This window comes from Tupaia chinensis, unplaced genomic scaffold (genome assembly GCF_000334495.1).
Source record: "Tupaia chinensis unplaced genomic scaffold, TupChi_1.0 Scaffold000691_1, whole genome shotgun sequence".
Taxonomy (NCBI): Eukaryota; Metazoa; Chordata; class Mammalia; order Scandentia; family Tupaiidae; genus Tupaia; species Tupaia belangeri.
In genome coordinates, this window is record NW_006160214.1 from 512,038 (window position 1) to 523,026 (window position 10,989).

Genomic DNA, 10,989 nt, shown 5'->3' on the forward strand with positions numbered 1-10,989 from the left:
AAAAAAAAAAAAAAAAAAGCAGTTACCACAAACTGAGTGACAAACAATACCAATTTATTCTCTTATGTCTCTGGAAGTTAGAAGTCCTAAGTAGGACTCAGTGTCATAAGTGACCAAGGTAACCGTGAGGCCAAGTTGCTTCTGAAAACATTAGAGGACATTTTGTTTCTTTATCTATTGGGCTGTTGGAAAAGTCATGATGCATTTCTGCATAGAAACAGTAAAATACATCAGGACTTTTTGGACAACCCAATAGCCTCCAGAAACCACCTGCATTTAATGATTCATGATCACTTCATCTTCCAAGTCAGCAGCATAGTATCTTCAAATCTTTCGGGGGGGGGGTTGGGCAGAGGCGGAATTATTCTGCCCACCAACTCTTGCTCTAACTACTCTGTCATTTGAAACTATTCTTCAAATTCAGCTGCAAAGTATCTGCCCAGATCCCCACTGTTGTATCTACATTGCTAGGAGAAATACCTGAGCCTTAGTGATTTTACCAAAAAGTATTTACAAACTCACGATTCTAGCAGCTGGAAAGTCCAAAGGTGTAGGCCTACAGCATTGCTGACAGAAGCACAGAGGACGATGAGCATGCACAGTGGTAAGGGTAGTGGGAGGAGGGGTTGACAGACCTCTCTTTTGTAACAACCAACTCTCGCGAGAACTCATGAAAATGAGAATCCACGAGGTCTCACACTAATCTATTGGCGAGACTGTTGCCTTAGTGATTCAATCATCATGAACCAGTACCACTTGTTAGGCCTATTTTGGGTCACCAGGAAAGAAATTAAGTTTTTACTTAATACCTTTTATAATACAGACAATACAATCAAGTCCTAACACATAATTTTGAGGTGGGGGCAGTGGCAGAGACATATCAAACCATAGTATTCTGCCCCTGGCCCTCAAAATTAATGTACTTCTCCCACATAAAATCATCCCAATAACCCCAGAAGTCTCGAGTGATTCCAATAGCTACTCAAAGTTCAAAACCTTACTTTAAATTCAAGGCAAACTCCTCCCAGCTACCAGTCTATGAAATAAGACAAATTACATGTTCCCAAAATACAATTGTGAAACAGGCACAGGATAGAAAGTTTCATTCCACCAGAAAAGTAACAGGCTCCCAGCAAGCCTGAAACCCAAGTGGGCAGATATCCAGTCCTACAATTCCGTGTGCTACATCCCAGGTGCACTGAGGAGGTTGGGCCCCCACAGCATCATGTGGCCTTGTCTCTCTGCTCTTGCTGGGATCCCTCCATGCTTTAGCTCTTTGCAGTTGGGATGTCATGATTGCACTTCATCCAGGCTGACATTGCATGCTGGTAGTACTACAGTTCTGAGGTTATCAAAACAGTCCCACCTCTGCACCTCCACAAGCACAGCCCTCCTAGTGGGACCCTGCTCCAACCCCACATTTTCATGAAACTGTTCTAATGGAAGCTCTCTACAGTGGCTTCAGCCCATGGACTGTCTCTACCTAAACTTCCAGGCTGTCCGGAGCATTCTGTGGATTCCCCACCCTCACAGCTCTTTGTTCTGTACTCCTGCAGAATTAGTACCACATGTCGCCTCATGTGGATGCAGATGCTCCTGCTGCCATCGCCAAGGCCTACAGCTTGTGCCCTCCAGATCGGCAGCTGCACCCAGGGCTGCTTTAATCACAGCTGGAGCAACCGGGCATTGTACCAAGGTGCAAGGAACTCCAGGCTGCACAAGGCAGCACGCCCACCCCAGGCTTTTTATGGGAAGTTGTTTTGTGCTCCCAGACCTCTGAGCTTGGGCTAGGGAGGGCAATGCCTCAGGGCTTTCTCCTTGTTGCCCTGACCACTTTCACCTGGATCCCTTCTGTCAGTAGTAACCTCTTTAACATCTACTCTCTCCACACCTGCAACGTTCTCTGCCAAACACTGCACAAGGCAGCACGCCCACCCCAGGCTTTTTATGGGAAGTTGTTTTGTGCTCCCAGACCTCTGAGCTTGGGCTAGGGAGGGCAATGCCTCAGGGCTTTCTCCTTGTTGCCCTGACCACTTTCACCTGGATCCCTTCTGTCAGTAGTAACCTCTTTAACATCTACTCTCTCCACACCTGCAACGTTCTCTGCCAAACACGCTTTTCCATTTTTGCCACACAGCCAGGCTATGAGTTTTCCAGTGGTTTTCACTCTTTCAAATTCTATCTTTAAATCTTCCCATTCCTTGTTTTTTTTCTTAAACTTCTTCAGCATCGGCTTCATTGTCCATATCTCTATCAGCATCATGGTCAAAGTAGCTGATCCAATCTCTGAAGAGTTCCAGTTCATTTCTAAACAGTTCTTCCAAGTTTCTATCAAAATAAATACTTTTCCTAGACTGCCCTTTGAAACTGGTAGTTAAGGTGTTGGATTCCCACATGGCCAACCATGGCTCAGGTCCCGGACCTAATAGCTTGTTCTCTCACTCTCTGTTTTTCTCTCTGGTGAGTGTTCATACCCTATAACAAATTCAAAAACAATAATAAATAAAGTTAAATACATAAATCTCTCTTTAAAAAATAGATACTGATGCCTTTCATTTTAAGGTTTTGATTGCAATCACTATGAAGGAGTTAGCAGGGGCAATAAAAGTATTAAACAGGAGACACTAGCTAGGAAACTTCATAAAGTCAAAGATAAACTACAGCAGATGAGAGCTTAGACACCAAAGAGTTAGGCTCCTCCTAACAATGTCTCCATTTTGCTTGTTGGGTTTTTTTTTCTTTAATAATTTATTTAATTTTACTTATTTACTATTTTTCAGTTTGACAAGAGAGATACAGGGGTGGGTGAGAATGAGAAAGCAAGCTGCCAGGTCCAGAACTTGAACCACCATTGTTCACGTGGGAGTCCAGCACCTTAACCACCATGCTACCTGCTGACCCTGCTTGTTGGTTATTATAGCAGTAAGACTGCATATCTATTTCCATCCAAATCAGTCTCCTTTGGAAAAAGAGAACTGGATGGTTTTATTTCCAAGACTGAAAAGAAATGACGAGTGTGGGGTGAGGACCAGCAATGTCCTGGTTGGGTATGGGCTCTGCAGCCCGGCCACCTGGCCAAGTACTTCAGCTGTCAGCACCTGTAAAGCACTTGGAACAGTGCCTGGCCTATGGCTTCATAGAAATAGAATTAAAATACAAGTTTATTTCAATACCAAAATGTTTTGAAATTCATGCATAGTTTTTTATAATACCCATTTTCCATGAAATTTTTGAAGGCTCACCACCCCCGCATACAATGGTATAAGAGAAATGTATGCATGATTTTATTAACATATGAACATAGACTGGAAAAATTATCATAGAGGTGACAATAAAAAGTATTAGATAAAGATCAGTGCTTACCAACTGCCAACAACCTTGCTGGGCATTTTATATGATCTCATTTTAATCTTCACAACAACACTATAAAAAGCAGGTCTATTATAAAATTTCTCCTGTCCCCATTTTAATGTTGTTTTTTATCTCTGTCTTTGCTCATACTCTCTCTTTTCTCCTCAAACCCTCACTTACCTATCCACACTCTCCTTTTCCTCACCACTTACCCATCTTTCCCCATCCCCTTTCAGGAAGGGTTAGGGACATTCCTCTTTTTCCCTCTAATGGTTTCATATTGCTTTCATCACACATACAAAAACGCTATCTTGTTACTTCTTAAGTATCTCCCCATTACACTGTAAGCTCTTGAGAGCTGAGGCCACCTCTTAACAGTTATATTCCAACTTCTGTTACAAGAAGAGTCGAGGGTCGGCAGTTGACATGGTGGTTAAGGACGCTGGACTCCCACATGGCCAACAACGGTTCAAGTCCTTGACCTGGAGGCTTGCTTTCTCACTTTCCCTCTCTCTCTCTGAAACTCTGTCCCTCTCTGGTCAAATTAAAATAAATAAATAAAAATAAACAAAGTTAAATGAAATAATTCTAAAAAAAAAAAAAAAAGAGTCCAAGAGTTTAATTGAGCAAAAATTATTCAAATCAGGCAGCCCCAGAATGGTTTTCAAGGAACTCCAGATAGTCACATACATGGTGGGGTGACAATTATGCACAAGAGGAAAGCATTGTACAAAAAGTCAAGTGAGGGAATGAGGTAGAAAAATAATTGGATTGGTTACATCTTTTTTCCTTTTTTTATTTTTTATGAGAGAGATTTTTGCTATAAAGCGTGTGAGCTTTGCCAGAGACAGAGAGAGAGAAAAAGTGAGAAATCATCCCCCAGAGAGGATTGCCACGCCATAATCCCTTTTCCTCCATTCGCCTCTCAGGATTTTGGCCACGCATATACATGCACCCGGTGTGAGTTTCAAACTGCAGGCTCCGGGCCTTGAATCACAGTCAGCTATGTGGGAATCCAACACCATAATCATTATGCCACTTGCTGGCGCTGGATTAGTTACATCTTGATCTTGGCCTGCATGGGCACAGTTTCAAGGGTGAGCTTTCTATGATTGACTCAAATGTGGTTGATATGATTGGCTACAACTTAGCTACTTACTAAGGAAGCAGACTTCCATGTATTTGCTTATGGAACTCAAGCGGAGTACAGAGGCCCTATCAGGTGAGGAAGTTTAACACCTCGTATGTAGTAACCGGCATGCAATAAGCAGAAGTATAAGAGATCAGACAAAGGAAATCATTGGAGAAGTATATGAATCATATAAAAACGTGTTATATGGGCCTATCCTTATCACAAATTAGAACTAATTTAAATATCCAGCCATAGAGGCCAATTAAAAGCATTCTATTTCGTCCATAATTTTTCTTCCATGTTTTCCAAAATATTTAAAATCATGGAAGAGTTCTACTTCAAACAAACAGAATCAAAATTGCATAGATAATATTTTGTGATTGTGTTTTTAAAATAATCATATGAATAAAGAATATACTGTAAGTACAATAAAAACACTAAGACAACAATATTAATTGTAAATGGATGGGTAAATTGTGGCTAATCCTTTTTCTAAAAGTCCTATTTTTTAAATTTTTTTATTAAAAATCAGATTATTTTTATAAACATTTTTTACAAAATATACGTCCATTTTAGAAAATGTAGATAGATAAAAATAAAAATGTAAGTCCCGTGATAGATAAATAGGTGTCAGGTAGCTAGGTGGATAGATAGATATAACATTTTATTTAATGGACTATTCCTGGTAGGGTATGAAAAGAAAAGAGCTTTTTTTTTTTTTCCCCATGCCATTCCTTCTAACTGATGCTATCAGTTCTCCCTCCTCTTTCTTTGTATGTCCTGGGTGGATCCCATCATTTTGCCTGTGACTTTTCACCTCTAAGGACAACTTATCCTCTCCCTCATCTCAAAACCGATCCAGGAATTAAAGTCCTGTGGGGTTGGAGAGCTAGAGGGAGGAGAGTGAGCTTGTTCTTTTACATTTCTTGCTCCACCTTCTTCCTCAATCTTCCAGCTCTGACCAGCCAGTTGAATTCAACAAGCAGGAGTGAGAAGTAATGGCCTTTTTACTTAGCTGATGCCTTTTCAAAAATTACCCACTGTCATAGCAGGCAAATTCCTGTTCTCTCTTGGAGTTAAGAGGATTGTTTTCAGCCTGTTCTAGAGACATCTCCCCATCTCCATGGGTACCATCTCCTGTACCATTTCCTGACACCAAGGATGCTCATTAGGGTACAAACCCCACCCACGCCTGAGTGTCTGCCAGCCGGTAGTTGGCTTATAGTCTCTTTCTGCTGGAGTCTCTCCCCAGGACAAGCAGCTTCTTGGGTGAGACACTTTCAAGACTATTAACCAACTCCTCAATGTCTCCTTGGCTCACAGAACTTAAAACTTTTTTCCCACTCATACCACAGCTGGCCTATCTCAGGCAGCCTCCAAGGTCAGGATTTTCTAAGCAAGAGGCAAAGTCCTAGACACAGGCATCCAGTCCTTTAGTAAAAGCTCTTATGCTCTTCCTATGCCTTCATGATGTTCGACATCTTTGCATCCGCTCTGTCCAGCAGACACCCAGCAGAGAGGGAAATGCTAGGCTCCCTTCTTACAGGTATTCCTCCAACCTCACCGAGCGGGACAAGCTTGGCTTTCATCTGGCTTGTGGGTAAAACTCAACACCCATCTGCTACAAGTTCCCTTCAGAAAATCCTTATCTCTAATAAATGCCCAGGCTTGTCTTAACTGGCTATGGTGGTGACTGATGCTAGAGCAATCTAGTCCAACATCGCATAGCAAGTCTTCTGGGACTTGAAAATCAGGGGGTACTTATAACCAATTTTCCCCAGCTTTGAGGATTCAGCCAGAATTCAATGACAACAGAAGTCTCGTTTAACATCGGTCATGTACATATATGTTGACAAAAATGGGATTATATGTATATATTAATAAGCATCGTGTCTCAAAATGTATTGCTCATTTATTATGTCTTTGGTACTGAGAAAAATACAAAATATGAATATAATTTTAAAAAAAACTCAGTCCTTTAAAAAGTCTGCAATTCAGCAGGGAAAATAAGACATGTGAACAAATAAATGTATTACAAAGCAACATGAATGCTTTAATAGTGACAAAACAAAGCATAGGCTGTAACAAAAAGGGGCGGGGGATTGCTTCTGATGAGGAACACAAGTGAACATTTGTTAAGAGAGGTTAAATTTCATCCAGATTCTAAAGAATTGGTAAGATCTCAATAGCATAAAATGGACAGAGCAGAAAACATATTCCAGAGACAGGAAACAGAGTAAGAAAAATATGTCACAGAGACTGAAAAGCATATAGCATTTTTTAGGAAATACTGAGTAGTCCAGTTTTCTAAGGAATACAATATTCCCCAAAGAACTTGACATTATTATAATAAGAATAAAGACGACCTAGAATAGTAAGAATTTCTGGCCCCAGTCCCAGCTACAGTGGTACAGGCAGCAGAGGTGTCGCCGTGTGATGCTGGATCACAAGGGAAGGCTCCAGGTTCATGTGCTTGGTCTCTCTGAGTGTGTTGGCTAAGCATGGCAGGCTGCATAGAAGGACTGTGACATGAGGACCCCATTGAAGGTGCCACTCCCACCCCCTCAATAAATAAATAAACTTTAAAAAAATCCTGATCATGTATTGACATATTATGAGGCCACTGTAAAATCATCTTGAGACTACACCGTCAGGGGTAGCTAGAGAATTTGGGCTGTTCATTTGGCAGTGGGAAGGCACTGACGAATTGTGAATTACCAAGCTGTGCAAGGGCTAAAAAGGATAGAAGGAGAGTAGCAAGCAGGTGGGCAGTAATCCCTGCCTGAAGTGGGAGGGAGAGCTGGGGTGGGGAGGGCGTAGAGGGGAAGCAAAGGAATGCACCAGTTCATGTGACTGTCCATAACCTTTGGCGCATTCAGCCCATCAGTCACCCTGGTAACAGCAGTAAAGCCTTGCTGGAGAGGCTTTGGGTTGCCTGTTCGCTAGTGATGAAGGATTTGCACTGAGAATACAAATTCCCACTTCTTATCCCCCTCAAGGCCAGGGTAATGCATTTTCAAAGAGGCTGTCTACCATTAAGAGTCCAGACTGAAGTCACAGAAAGAAGCAAAGTTAACTAGCTCATGAGGGAATCCACACACCAACAGACGCAAAGGGTCATCAGTGCATTTCAGGAGGTTCTGATGGCTTGACAGAAAAGGAATGACGAACAGACTAGCATCTCCTTGGACCTGCCTCTGTAATAAACCATAATAGCAGAACATCAAAACACTAGAGCTAAGTAATGATCTGCATTAATTGTATAAATATACATATTTGTAGAAATAACAGTAAATGCCACCTATGGATTGTGAATATTCAGATTTCTGGTGCTAACGTGAAGTGCTATTCTGCACTCAGCTCCTATACTAGTCATCCTCATCACGTGTCTATCCATGACTAGGAGGTTTAATAACGCTAGGCTGTCTTTACATCATTATCATAAAAAATACCAAGTTTCATGGCTAAGACTTTGATTACCCTAGACCTGATCCGGCACCCTGTAGCTACCTTGATGTTCTACACATTTCACTTTGATGCTAGATATCATTAGTGATCACCCGTCTTAAGACTGGGTTAAAAGAGCAAATAATGAAAGGAGAAGACAATATCATTGGCAAATAAAGGTCATCTTTATAGAAGCAGGAATAGCAAGTGTGCATGTGTCTTTGATGGTACTATACTGCCATCTAGAGGCACAGCCACTTGTCTGTGACAGCACAACGTAAAGACAACCTGAACATCTGAAGTGGATACAAGCACAATTTAGGCAATCCAGAAAACAAGTGAAGCTCTAAGGTCATTATTTTTTTTTTAAGAGTAGTATTTTCAAAGAACTCTTATCTCCACGAGGAAATATAAATCGCTTCTGAAACTAAAGTAAAGGTAAAGGTGTTTTGAAGTGGAAGATAAGCATTTTTCCAGAAATCTGATATATAAGAGTGAAGCAACTAAGGAACTTGTACCAGTTTAAAGATCAAAATATAGGAGCTAGATGATGGTGCAGCAGTAAAACACCATGCTCTCCCTACAAAAAAAATACACGGGAAGGTGCTAGGTTCATGCCCAGAGACCTTTCTGAGTACACCTAGCATGCCTGTATCTAAGATCCACAATTGGAGGAAGCTGGGGGGTGGAGCACACTGTCAGGATCCTGTTGGAGCTGCTGTTTCTCTTTCTGTCTCTTCCTCTGTCACTCATGGAACAAATAAATAAGCTTTTTTTTTAAATATCAGGATATCAATAGGTTAAAAAAATTGGAAAGTGAACAATAACAGAAAATGTTTCCTGAGAAAACAAGACCCATTAATTACTCGAATAGCAAAGTTTGTCCAGAATTTTTTTTTTAGAGGTTTTTGCTATAGAGCACGTGTAATCACTAGAAAGACAGAGAGACAGAAAGCGAGAAATCACCCCCAGGGGCAATGGCCACACCACAGTTCCTTCTCCTCCATTCTCCTCTCGAGATCTTGAGCACTCACACACACACACACCCATTGTGAGTTTAAGCCACTGGGTCTCGGATTCGAACCACAGTGACTACGTGGGAGTCCAGCGAGAGCCATTACGCCATCTGCTGGTCCCAGAAGTTTTACAGAGGTAATGAGGTTTACTTGATTTTTGAAAACAAGTAACAATTATCTTTAGAGACTCAATATTGGCACAGCAGTAGAATGCTGTGCTCTGACCTTCTGTTTTGGTCACCAGATAACTGCCTGAGTCACTAGGCAAGCACATGTCCATGATCCCAGGCTGGCTGAGGCCAGGGATAGATTGCAGCATTAGGACCCTACTGGGGGTGATGTTGCGACCACCCTGCCTCCCACACGTACACCCTTCATGCTCATGGAAGAAAGAAACTATTTTTTATTGCCAGAGGGCATGTACACTTGCCAGAGAGAGAGAGAAAGCATCCTCAATGGGGTATGATCACACTGAAATTTTTTTCCTTTAATTTCTCCAACCCATCAGAATTTTGAGCATGCATGCACACACTTGAAAAGTGTGCTTTTCAAGTTGCTGAGGCTGGGATTTGTACCGTGGTCTGAATCTGGCTCCCTATTGCACAACACGAAACCTCTGAGTTGTGGAGTGGGCCTTAAACCTTTTTTTTTTAATGATCTTTAATTGCATTTTATGTTAGCATGAATATTATAAACCATAACCAGGTCTTCTGATCAGTCTCCAACCATTCTACGACCACCACCATATATCTAAATACTGGTATTAGTTGCCAAAAGCTGAAGTTCTAGGCTTTCGTCTCCATTCACCTGTGGAGAACTGCACTCTGACACTAGAACCCAGGTCAGAATTAAGAGGAGAGGTAGGGGGAACCAGCAGTTAGCGTAATGGGTATCTTGCTGGACTCCAACGTAATCAACCGCGGTTTGCGTCTGGACCCAGTGACTTAAAACTCACGCCGGACACGTGTGCATGCGTGCCCAAGATCCCGAGAGGAGAATGGAGGAGAAGGGATTGCGGTGTGGCCATCCCCACTGGGGGGTGATTTCTTGCTTTCTGTCTCTATGTCTCTCTCTGTCTGGCGAGCGCCCGCGCCCTATAACGAAAACCTCTCCAAAAAAAAAAAAAAGAGGAGGGGTAGGAACACAGTGTCAAGAGAATATCTCCTGAATATTATTTAAAGCCAGTCTGATCCCTGAAATGTGTAGCCTTTTTTTTTAAACATATTCTTCATCAGTATTTTTTTCTAATTATTTAACTTTATTTATTTATTTTAATTTGACCACAGAGGAACAGAGAGAGAGAGAGAGAAAGTGAGAAAGCAAGCCTCCAGGTTCGGGACTTGAACCTTGGTCGGCCATGTGGGAGTCCAGCGCCCTTAACCACCACACCAACTGCCAGCCCCCCTGAAATGTGTAGCCTTAACCCAGATCCAAAGGGAAGGTTACTGCCACTCAGGGATTCTGAGAATTCCTGGGGGCTCATAAGCTCACAATAGCCTTGTACTTTGTTTCCTTTCTTACTCACTTTTCATCTCCCTAATAATTCCCTGAAGTGAAACTATCCCTTTTCTTAATTTTTTTCTTAATTTCTTCATAATACCACTGCCACTAGAATGAGAGTCATACTTAATCAAAGATTTGGGAAATAAAGGGCCACAGAGTTAATAAACTAAAATTGATAATAGGCAACTCTGTTCTTTAAAAATCTAATACTGAAAAATGTTATGCCATTACCTTGGTGCAGAAGCAGATACAGTCAGCCAGTCAGTTTTAGTTTTAAATAACAAGCAATTTTCCTGTGATTAAGAATTAATCTTGGGGCCACTAGGTGGCGTGGTGGTTAAGGGACTGGATTTCCACATGGCGAACCACAGTTCATGTTCCCGGCCCGTTGCTTGCTTTCTCACTTTCCCTCTACCTAGTCTGTCTCTCTGTTGTGTGTAAATTTAATAATAATAATAATAATAATAATAATAATAATAATAATACATTTAAAGAAATAATTCTTTTTTCTTTTTTCTTTTTTTTTTTGGAAAGATTTTT